General features: G+C 33.9%; 1 non-coding gene across 1 annotated transcript; it reads right to left on the bottom strand.

The window, feature by feature from the left end:
* Positions 1-12130: 12130 nt before the first annotated feature.
* LOC145007827 (small nucleolar RNA Z105) lies at positions 12131-12204 on the bottom strand. Its single transcript, XR_013663189.1, has one exon. It is a non-coding gene; the product is annotated as a small nucleolar RNA Z105 (small nucleolar RNA).
* Between the last annotated feature and the right edge of the window lie 272 nt (positions 12205-12476).

The following is a 12476-nucleotide window of genomic DNA, read 5'->3' as shown; positions in this document are numbered from 1 at the left end:
ACGCCTTGTCTTTTTCTTGGATATTCAACCTCAAAATCTGCTTACAAATGTTATGACCCTCTCACACATAAATTATATCATTCACGCCATGTTCAGTTTGTTGACAACCAATTCCCATCTCTCTCAACCTCAAATACGTCCCTACCTACTCCAGATCACTTCCTTGTCTCGCCATCCCCTACTAATACTTCTCCTTCTCCTGCATCCAACTCTGATTCTACCAACACCCATACTACACCAACCTCTCCACAAATTACTACTCCTCTCGATACTGAAAACATCCACAATCTACAAACTGACAACACCACTAACACCTACTCAGCAACTTCTACTCCAACGTTCAGTATTCCTTCACCAAATTATACACCCACCTCAACTTCTCAAACTCACTTCAGAACTACATCCTCCACAGCTGATCCGCAAACCCCACTCACACCTTTATCACCAACTTCAAACCAAACATCACCATCTATTTCTGAAAACTCTTTACCAACATCAACCGCATCATCCTTACCTGAACCAGCAACTCCAGTTAACTCTCCTTCACCCACTGTTCGCACCAGGAAAAAGAATTCCAAATACTTTAATGACTCATTTGTCAACACTACTACTCTTCACCCCATACCCACTGCCATTGAACCTCATACGCATACTCAAGCACTCAAAGATCCTAAGTGGCGTCATGCAATGGACCAAGAGTTCAATGCTCTCATGAAAAATGGAACATGGGAATTAGTTCCTCCTAGTAATCATACTCCAATTGGCTGAAAGTGGGTATTTCGAGTTAAACGCAATCCCGATGGTACAATCTCCAAATATAAAGCCCGTCTTGTAGCTAAAGGTTTTCTTCAACAACATGGAAAGGACTACTTCGACACTTTTAGTCCAGTAGCCAAACCTGTCACCATTCGTGTCATCCTCTCTCTAGCCCTTTCGCATAATTGGACCCTACGACAACTAGATGTAAATAATGCCTTTCTTCATGGCACACTCCATGAAGAAGTGTTCATGGTTCAACCACCTGGCTTCATTCATCCTGATTTCCCTAAGCATGTATGCAAACTTAGAAAATCTCTCTATGGTTTGAAACAAGCCCCAAGGGCATGGTACACTGAATTAACCTCCTTCCTGCTCACTTGTGGTTTTCGCAAATCTCATGCAGATGCCTCTTTGTTCATATATAATCACAACAATACCTTATGCTTCTTCATGGTGTATGTTGACGATATCATACTCACTGGTAATAACAATGACTTCATTCAATCCTTCATCCATACTCTCGCAAACCGTTTCTCTATAAAGGACTTAGGCCCCCTTCATCATTTCCTTGGTATAGAAGTCATTCCTACTGCTAATGGTCTCTTCCTGTCACAACATCGACATATCCAGAATGTCCTTACTCAATTCCATATGGATGGTGCTAAAGATGTGGCAACACCGCTGAACTCCTCACAAGTTCTTCACTCCATGGACGGCTCTCCGAATGTTGATCCAACACCGTATCGCAAACTGGTAGGCTCTCTACAATACCTTTCTTTTACCAAACCTGATGTGTCCTTTGCTATTAACCGATTAGCACAGTTTATGCATTCTTCTTAAGAAACTCATTGGCAGGCACTCAAACGGGTATTACGTTATCTCAAGGGTACAATACATCATGGTCTTTACTTAAAGAAAGGTTCCTCTCTTAACTTAACAACATTTTCTGATTCTGATTGGGGAGGCACCACGAATAGAGGACGTTCGAAAACTGCCTACATACTTTACTTGGGATCTAATATAATTTCATGGAAATCTGCACGCCAAAAATCAGTTTCTAGATCCTCCACCGAGGCTGAATACAAAGCCTTGGCAAATGCAGCATCTGAGGTTTCATGGGTTCAAAATTTACTCACTGATCTTGGCATCCCTCAATCCACACCTCCTACACTTTTTTGTGACAACACAGGAGCCACCTATCTCTGTGCTAATCCGGTGTACCACTCACGCATGAAACATGTGGCATTAGACTACCATTTTGTTCGAGAAAAAGTTGCTGTTGGCTCATTAAAAGTTCTGCACATTCACTCTACTGACCAACTTGTTGATGCCCTCACAAAGCCTCTCAGTCGCAGCCCATTTCTTCGTCTTCGATCCAAGATTGGAGTCTCCGATGGATCCTCCATCTTGCGGGGGCGTATTATGACACAAGGATAATTAGATTTAATTTACCACATGTATATTAGTCAGTCAATGTTTACCTAGTTTAGCTCCTAGTTAATCTCCTAATTATTTGTATATTACGTTGTATATCAAGGCTATATAAAAGCCTCCTCCCTGTATTTTGTATTCAATAATAAAAAGTAAAAGGATACACTATTTAACCCTAATACCTTTATAGAATGTACGGTTAACAAGATTTGTCATGTTATTTATGATAACTAGTTGTCAGATGGGTTGATGTCTATTAGATAGAGCCGGTTTATCCCTCAGAAGGTAAATAACTTCACGTGGTGTGCTTTACTTGATCGTTTACCAACCCGCTAGAACTTGAGATGAAAAACGAATTCATATAATGTCTCTTTTGCGCCATGTTTGTATGAGTAATGTGGAGTTGATTGATCACACTCTGATCAAATGTTATTGGGTGATGGCTATATGGCAAAAGAGTTTTACTTGAATGGCATTGATGATGATTTAATGAGATCAATCAATAAATGTTCATTTCTTCGGGAGATGTTAGTTGTTGTTGGAATTGCTGCTACTGCTGAAGACATGATTACTCAAGGAAACAAGATGAAAGCAAATCCAAAGAACTATTTGCATGAATTACATGGAGCTCCACCAATGGTTTACAACTATGTTTATGAATGTTCAACTGCAAAGCAGATTTGTGACACTCTGAAGGAGAAGTATCAAGGTAACGAGAAGACAAAGAAAAGTTTGTCCACTCAATGCTTGTTGGAGTTGGGATAGTTCAAGCAGAAGGAAACTGAATCCAACGAATCATATTATGATCAATTGAATGAGTTGATTTTCTAATGTAATCTTTGTGGAGTTCATGTTTGACACCGGAGTTCAATTTGACTTTCCTTATGCGATTAAGAAAGGAATGGCGAAACATAAGTTTGATGATTACAACATAGGAGAACTTCGATGGTTACTCACTAACGAATCTTTAAAATATCTTGAAAGCTCATGAAAATGAGGTTGAAGATATTACTTATGAAAACCAATCAAGTTTGGGTGGACCATTGGCCTTGGTGTCGAAAGTCTCTGCAAAGGAAGTTGAATCCGATGAAGAAGCTAAAGATAGTGAAGAAGGATTCTTGTCAATTTTGATGATGAAGTCGTTGCATATTCTTTGAACAACAAATCCAAGAAGGTTTTTAAGAAGCCATTCAATGCAAAGTTCAAAAACAGTTATGAGAGTAAAGGAGTGTCGACGCCTGGGAAAGGAATGAAGGAAGCATCAAAAGTTGAAAAGAAGGATGTAGAGAGTTTGAATGAGAAGAAGAAAGAAATGAAGTCCAAAGGTGATTCAGGTTACAATTGTAACTACTATAATGGGCACAATCACTTAGCAAAAGAATGTATGTTAGGAAGAAGGAAGAGAATAAGGAAAAAGTGAAATACGAATCTTAGTATGTGGAGAATGTAACAACCCAAAAACAGTGATAAACTTTTTCATTGAAAGACCATCAGTTCATTCATTAATTGTTTCAAAATCCACTACCAAATCATAATATCCAAAACATCATAGTATAATTATTCAAAAACAATGATAAGATTTTTCATTGAAAGACCATCAGTTCATTCATTAATTCTTTCAAAATCCACTACCAAATCATAATATCCAAAACATCAGAGTATAATTATTCAAAATGTGAAAATCATGAGGGGAGGATGTTGTGCCATCACGTCGGGCCCTTTTCCTTCGAATAAGAAGTACTTGAAACCATAAACATAAACTATAAGCACAAGGCTTAGTGAGTTCCCCAAAGTACCACATACCAAAACATACGAATGGGCTTAAACCCTGGGGTATAACCTACCTGATATACATATATGGTCCCCGCCCTAGGGGCCCACCCTAGGGTGTATTTCAACCCGATCAACACATATGGGACCGCCCTGGGGTCTCACCGTGGGGTATCTTTCAACCCAATTATACAATAGTGGTCCCCGCCCTAGGTCTATTTCAAACCGAACATAAGATATTGGGCCCCGCCCTGGGGCATATTTTAACCCAACATACAAACACATATAAGTCACATAGAAACTATCATCCTAGATACACAATAATAGGCTAGCATCGGTGCCTTCGACCTATGGATACAGTGAGAAAACTATCATCCTAATAGCCACCTTTATAAATTTAGTGATACATTCATAGAATATAGATCAAAATACCCAAAATACCCTTATGTCAAATATTGGTCAAAATCTAGGTTAGAGTCAACCTGGTGAGTACGTTGGATGTACTCAACACGAAGGTTTGACCATGTATACAATGTGTACCCTTTGGTACGTCCAATGTACACAACTATCATCAACTCTATCCATTAAGTGCTTAATCCTTAAGCACTTAAGTCTAAAATCCAGATCTAGACCTTAAAAGGTGTCCTTAACCATAAAGTGTCCAACTTTATGGTTTAGCATGGCTATTTAAGATCTTAACATCAAAAACCCTAGCTTCTTGACCCATTAAGACAACCTAGATCAAGCATGGAAACAAACTAATGTCCAAGATCACATTTTTATGACTTAACACACCCTAAAACATCTTAAAGGACAACCCAAACATCTTGGAGTATTACATACTCACAAAGATCAAGATTTGGGACAAAAAGGTGTCAATTTTAAGCTAAAACTATATCTAATGAAATATTCATCAAGGATGGAGCTTTATACCTCCACAGGGTGAGTGAAACACCAACACTTCCAGGTTTTTCCTTCACCACCAAGGGTACAAGAATGGCACCAAAATGACTCTCCAAGCTTCAAAATACACTCACACACTTTAGGGTTACGAAATAAGGTCAATGAGGAATGGAGGTTGGAGCTAAGGAAGGGTATGGGGATATAATGATGCTTAAATAGGGTCCAACCCTAAACTTTAGGGTCGCACCCTGGCCACATACGCCCAACGTACGAATCGTACGCCTAGTGTATGCTAACCATGCCCAAAAATTATGAAATTGCCATTAGGGACCAACTTTGCAATACAATCCCCAACCAAGGGTCAAAAAGGAAATACCTGGAAATCAAGATGTTACAAAGAAGATTGAACAATTTTTTTTCTAAAAAAAAAGAACGTTTCGTTGATTGATAGGGGAAATGATGAAGAGAATGATACGTATCAAATATGGTCTTTTGGATCTGATGATGATGAAATGTGTCACCCCATACATGGTTCTCTGTATGCGAAGCTTGAGGAGGATTCTCACACCCCCAAACCAGTACGACGGAATCGTTCGAGGGCGGATGACTTCATGTAGTATCATAACAATTGAATACATAGTAAAGAAAGTAATACAACCATCATATATATAACTTAAAAGTTTACATTGTTGAAAGGTACTTGTTTCAAAACAAATTACAATATGATGTCAAAATGAAACTAAACTGATGCCACAATGTCCCTTCTTCAAAAGCTGTTTGTTTACCTGTTTTACTAAATTCTTGAGAAATACAAATAGTTTTGAAAGAGTAGATCAGCATTTAAGCTGGTAAGCACTATTGCATTACAAGTTTTGGAACAATTAAACAATGCTTGTATGAAATAGAATGAAATGGTTTGTACATGTTTGAATGTTCCTAGAAAATCCCATATTTTCTACTATAGTAGATGGTAGTTTAATTGTTCCAAAACTTGTAATGCAATAGTGCTTTTCATGCCTAAAATAGTAGATTTATGTATAAATCGCTAAGGCATTTGAAGAATCCCGTAAATCAATGTGTTTTTAATACTCCATGTGAGTCTTATAACCATGCTATTTGACCAGGATGCCTATAACAACGTTCTTCAAGCGTTGGAAGGTTATGACGTTTGTCACCCCAGGCCTGTCGGCCTAGCTGTAGCTAACAGCTTAGGTGTGAGATTGTCAATCCCGTATAGATCTATACACAAGTATCACGCTCCCTCTACAAGGGATTTTGGTATATAATACAGGACTTAAAATGCATACTCGAAAGTACGTGAAATGTCTCACAAAACTTACTATAAAACAGATTTACGTATGAAAATGTCCATTTGTTCTTGTTTATGAAAATATCTCTTTGATATAGTGTTTCTAGTATGTAAATGCTCATGATTTTCTTGTAAACTATACCTATTATAGTTTTTCAAAATGGGTGTTTCGTTCGTATAGTAAAGCCTAGTGTAATACTCACTTGTTATGTAAAGTATAACATTTATAGTGATATAAATGATCACATATACTTAAAGTACAAATAAAGTTTTTGATTCGTGTATATATATAAACATGTTTTATTTCCAAAAGACAAGACGTTATCGAGAATATATATTGCATACGAAAGTTCCCATGTAGTAGTTATGAATCACATATGATTTACTTGATAAAAAGAGTATATAGTGAAACTTTATTTTACACACGATAATAACCGTGTGTTTACTTGTATTTCCCCCCCCCCCCCCCCCCCCTTAAAAGAGTATAAAAAGCATTGATAAAACATTTGAAAGTATGAACTCACTTGATTGATGGGAGAAAGCGAGATGATAATCGAGCATAACTTTGACTTGGAAGAGTTGATTTTCTCGAGATTCTCGGGAATCTCGAGAGTGTAGAACCTTCCTTCGGAACTTGAGTATGAAAACCAGGGCTTCGGGATGGCTTTTCGAGGTAATTACACAGAGTAACAACACTTAGATGGAAAGAGATGAGCACCAAACTCGACACCCTTAAGCTTCTATTTATATGGGCATATTTGGTGTGCCACGTTGTGGCCAACTGTGCCACATAGTGGTGAGAAAATCTTATCCTCTTCCATTGATTGGATGCCCTCAGTCACTTGCCGGGTCGCGGCCAACTGTGCCACGTCGTGGCAGACCTGACAACCTCGGATTTTGAGCCTTAAACTTGTAAAATCCGTAACTTTCGCGTACATGCTCCGTTTTCGACGTACTTTATATGCACGCGTAGGTGAGAATATACTCTACAACTCTCGTTTAGACTTTGTCGGCTAATTTTGATTTATTTTTAACAGGTCGGGACTGGAAAAGCCCGTTAAAAATCCATAACTTCTTCATCCGGCGTCCGTTTTTGCCAGACTTTTTACCGTTGCATTACTTTGGTTGAGACCTTCGATTCTCATTTAGGTTGTTTCGGCCAAAAGTCTTTCGATCTCTATTTCGAATTTTTAGCTATCTACTGCTATATCCGGATCTTGGAAAAATCATAACTTCCTCATACGAAGTCAGATTTGGATGTTCTTTTTATGTACGCTCACGGTTTAATGATATCTACAACTTTCATTTAGATATTTAAGGCTAAAAACTATTGTATTGAAACTTTGTGTTTTTCATTTAATCGGTGTTGCCGGTTTTGTCGGAAATCTTAGAATGGTCATAACATATTCTTTATAACTCGGATTTTAGTGTTCTTAGTATTTTTGTAAACCTTGACACGATATCTAGCATAGTAGGTAACCTAATAGAGACTTTTGTACATTTTATTTTCGAAGTTAATTTCATTATTTCAAAAGTGGTTACAATACCTGACTTTTTAGGTCATTATATAGAGTCGAAATATCGGGTTGTCACAAGGACGATGGTAAACAGATGAGTTTGGATGAGGATAGTGAAGAAGAAAGAGTCTCTGGTAAGTGCTTTGCGTCGACATATGCAACAAAGTCACCAATGACAACCAAGGTATGTGATATTCTTACTTCATTTTAAATTCCTTCAAATTCTTATAACATTGTTTTGTCTGATTTTGATAATACTTGTACTTCTCTTAATGACATGTTAATATCCATGATTAGTGGAAAAATCCAACTCTATGTTATATGAAGCTCGTAATAAATTGGAGGAAAATAAGGGATTAGTTGAGTCTCTAGATTTAAGAATCACAAGTCTTTTTATAGAAAGAGACAAAATTAGGATGGATAATATGATGTTAGTAAAATAAAGAAACATTTATTGTAACTCAACAAAACGATTAACTAGAAAAAAATTGATACTATATCATTTTGCAGAAATATATGATGAATAACATAGAAATTACTTCCTTTTCTTGTTTTAAAATGAGAACAAATTGATGAAATCACATATGATTGCTCAATGTAAGATTGCAGATTATGATAAAAATACCTAATGATTCTTATGCATATGGTATTTTAGATATAAATGAATGTTTGAGTGTTGATGATCTTGTGAAAATTATGAGTGAGACTTTAACTAAAAATGAACTAGCTAAAATTTTAAACATGACTGACAAGTCGACACGTAGTTCTCAACAAAATTTTGTTGATACCGAAGATAATTTTGGAAATATTAGTGAAATTAAGGAAGAGGAATATGTTGATTGCTCACGGTTGTTTGACATTAAAGTTACTTCAATGGCTAAAGACAAAGATAATGATGATCCAATGATGAAATTAAACAATGATCAATCTTCGACAACCAAAAACTCCGATTCTCATGATTTTGCTGTTGTTGAAGATTATGTGAGTGATGATGATGAAATTTCGCATGAAAAACCAATTCCACGAATTGTTGAAGATCACATTTTTGAAGATTCTAAAGAATACACCAAGGTGTTGAATGAAAAAGGAAAACATTATCTCGAATTGAATTATGTGGTTTATCTGAGGTTTAAAGGTACCGATAATGTTGTTTATCCGAATCAAGTCTTCATAATCAAAGGAAATGAAGACAAAGTTGATATTGGGTTGAATAAGTTGGTAAAAGAAGACAATTCGAATGTAACTCAAAAATGATTTTACTTAAATTTCTATTTAGAATGGATAAAACTCAGACTTGAAGAAGGCGACAAGTGTTGAGGAATACGTAGCGCACTAAGTGTTTACTTAAATTTCTATTTGTTTCCGCTATTATTATTAATACTGATATTAGTACTTGAATTTCCGAAATTTTAGAAGTTTTGAAACCATGTTAAGTTAATATTGGTATTTGAAATTTGAAGCGTTACAATATATTTAGAAAGTTTGGACTTAATAGGAAAGCTTATACTATATCACTTAAGTAAAAACAGATAACACCTTAATATAAATTAATGAACTTCTTCAACTTTCTAAAAGCAATCTTCCACTTTAATTTGTTATGTTACATTGTTCAAATCATATATACCATGCAATTTGAAGTTGTTATATATCAATCCCATTGTTCTTAGTTTTGTTTAGGTTGGTTTTATTTGTTTATAGTTAAAGGGCCATGTTAAACTTTGGAACTAGATTCCGATTCCGGTGACCATGATCCTCAGTCAAGATCTTTTAGGTATAGATAAAGCAAATGAGAGAGTGCAAGAAGAGGGACAAGATAAAGTACAACTTAACATCAAATAAAAACCTGATGAGTTTCGATTGCCAACATAGGAGGTCTAGTGCTGTCATCTTTTATCATTTGTGGGTAAATGACATCTTATGTTGCATTTACTTGGGTAGTGTTTGGTGTATGATGAGGGGAAAGAATAGAATGATTCATTCCATTGGAATGAAAAATAAATTGTTTGTTTTCCCTGTTATTTTTTTAGCAGGTAAATGTATCGTTATTGTTTTGCATTTATTTGAAGTAGACACATTTAAATTTTGTTGAAAAATTGACCCATAGGAATCATGAGTCCCCCCTCTAGTTAAATATAAATACACAACCACCAAAATACTGTTCATACAAAATAAATAAATAAATAAAAGGGTTTTGATAAACCTATGCATATTTTTCTACTGTCTTACACTATCATTCTTTGACAATTAATCCAACTTATATAAATAGCCCCTATACCTTTTTTTATTCATAAACCATCCGGATTATAGAAATAATTTCTCCTGTATTAACTAAAAATCCACTGTGTTTTAAAAGTTAAACTTTCCAAGTTCTTTAGATCTTCTTACAATTTTATTTGAATTTGTTTTCTTTAAAATAATCTTTTCTTTAAGTAATTATTTTCTCCAAAATTTCCAGTATATTCGTATTTGTGTAACAATTATTTATTTATTTGTTTTTAGTAATTATTATATATTCATGAGATTATAGTTTTCAAACGAACATTGGATCTCCGCTGTAACGCATGATTAGATTATGTAGCTGAAAACATCCAATAGAGAATTAATGCTTTGCTTTGTACTTTTTGTTAACTCTTATCTAGCTTTTGTCTTTTTATTTACCTTTGTCGTTCCAAAAAAACATATTCAACAATATTTACTCAATTGTTGAGTATTCAGTGGGCATCTAAGTTTTCCTCAGGTCCTCATGAATCATATTAGCCAAAGACAACTATTCAATGAATGCTTTCAAATTCGAAGTTAAAAGGAAAGGAAAGAGGCTATTCTCCCTCGATAAAACTAAGCAATGGAAATGACATTAAATAGGGAAAAAAAGCAATTTTTGTGGAATTTATAGATAGTCTGTCACATGTCCTTCCAATTGTGTTTATTTGAGTAGGATATCTTTATTTTATAATGCTTTATTTTAATTTTATCCATTTTATATTTATGATTTTAAGTTTTTTGAACTTTAGATTACATTTACTCAATTTATTTTAAAGATATTTGATTATGTAATATTTATAAAAGTTTCACGTTTTTTGTAACTATTAGTTTTCATGTCACTTTCAGTCTATTATCCATGTCATAATTAAACACAATTAATGCTGTTTCTGTAAATTTATTAAAAAAAAGTAAATAGAAAATTAAAAACAGTATACTATTGTTAGAAAATATCTACATAATATGGTCTTAGGACCATTTGTATAATATATTTTATGTTTATGATATATTTACATTGTATACTCAAGGTGTTACTTGATGGAAGTAACCAATATAAATAGAGAAATTAAATATCTTTTTATTTTTGTTTCTACAAATCTTCCTATTCAATTAAATGATGATATATTTGATTTTAGTATACTTAAATATCATTAAATAAACATTAAATATAATATATGTCATCATTTAATTGAGTAGGAAGATTTTTAAGAATAAAAGTTTTATTTCTCAATAAATAATATTTAGTGAAATAATGAACACAAATATTTATTTTGTAAGTTTTTAACACTTCATAATTCCTTAATTATGAACTGAGTTTGAAACTTTATTTCATTACCATATTTTGCTCGATTCAACTAAACAACCCTTAGTTCCATAATCTAATTAAGGCACTGATTTGGTTCCTTATAATCCAAGAAATACTCATCAATTATCTTTGTATAATAACTCCCAATAACAAGTGCACATAATCGATACCTCTTATCTTACCAAATGATCAATTGATTATTTTTTAATACAATTGTTTCCAAAAAAATATATTAACAAAAAAAATCAAACATTTGCAGCTTTAATTATTTAAAAATGGGCAACTCAATAACCTAATAAAATGAGTTGAAAAAATAAACCTAAAGTAATTAAAAGAAAGGATGGATACGATTTGTGGCTTGGATTCTCTTTTACAAAGAGAACTTTAATAGCTGAGCTCATTACAATTGACTTGATCAAATGGGCCTTTAATCTTCACTTACAATCTTAAGTTTCATAAAATTAACAACAAATATCTCTTTAAAAAAATTAACAGCAAATAAACAAACCAAATTCCTCAAAAACTAAACAAATTTTATACCACAAATAATAAGAATAATAGTAATAATAATAATAACAATAATAATAATAATAATAAAATGGATCAGAGTTTGGCTAGAATTTTTCTCCAAAAAGAAAAAAAATAAAAATTGTGCTCAGTTAAATTAATCTGAAGTGGAACTCAAAATGAAACATGTAATACAGATTTATCACTTAAAGACGCATTGAGAATGAACAAGAGGTTTGTTATTCTATTCATGAATTATTGGTATAATTAAAGAATCATTCGTATGCTCGTCTAATAGTCAAATTGACAGAAAAGTATGCAATTCGGGGAAAAACGAAACAAAGACATGAAATTAATCACAACGAACATTCAGAATGAGTATGAGGTTTATGATTCCATTCATGAATTAAATTGGAATAATTAAACAATCATCATCATGCTCGTATATAGATATACTTCGAAATTAGAATGTGACTGCATCAGAAAAAAGGGATCACCACATCAGTTTATCACAACCCTACAAAAAGACGTGATTTAAGATGAACGTCACAAGATTAAATCCAAAATCGTCTTTTGGGTTTGAAATTTATAAATTAAAAAGACACAAAACATAGATTGATAGGAAATAATAGCCATCCAAAAGAAAATAATTATGTCACCTATTTCTTCGAACACGTTACGTGCGTATTCCAAATAACCGCAATTCATATACATA

The sequence above is a fragment of the Lactuca saligna genome, chromosome 7, assembly GCF_052625555.1.
Source record: "Lactuca saligna cultivar CGN05327 chromosome 7, ASM5262555v1, whole genome shotgun sequence".
NCBI lineage: Eukaryota > Viridiplantae > Streptophyta > Magnoliopsida > Asterales > Asteraceae > Lactuca > Lactuca saligna.
The sequence above is the reverse complement of the archived record's forward strand: the minus strand, read 5'-3'. Positions and strand labels throughout refer to the sequence as shown.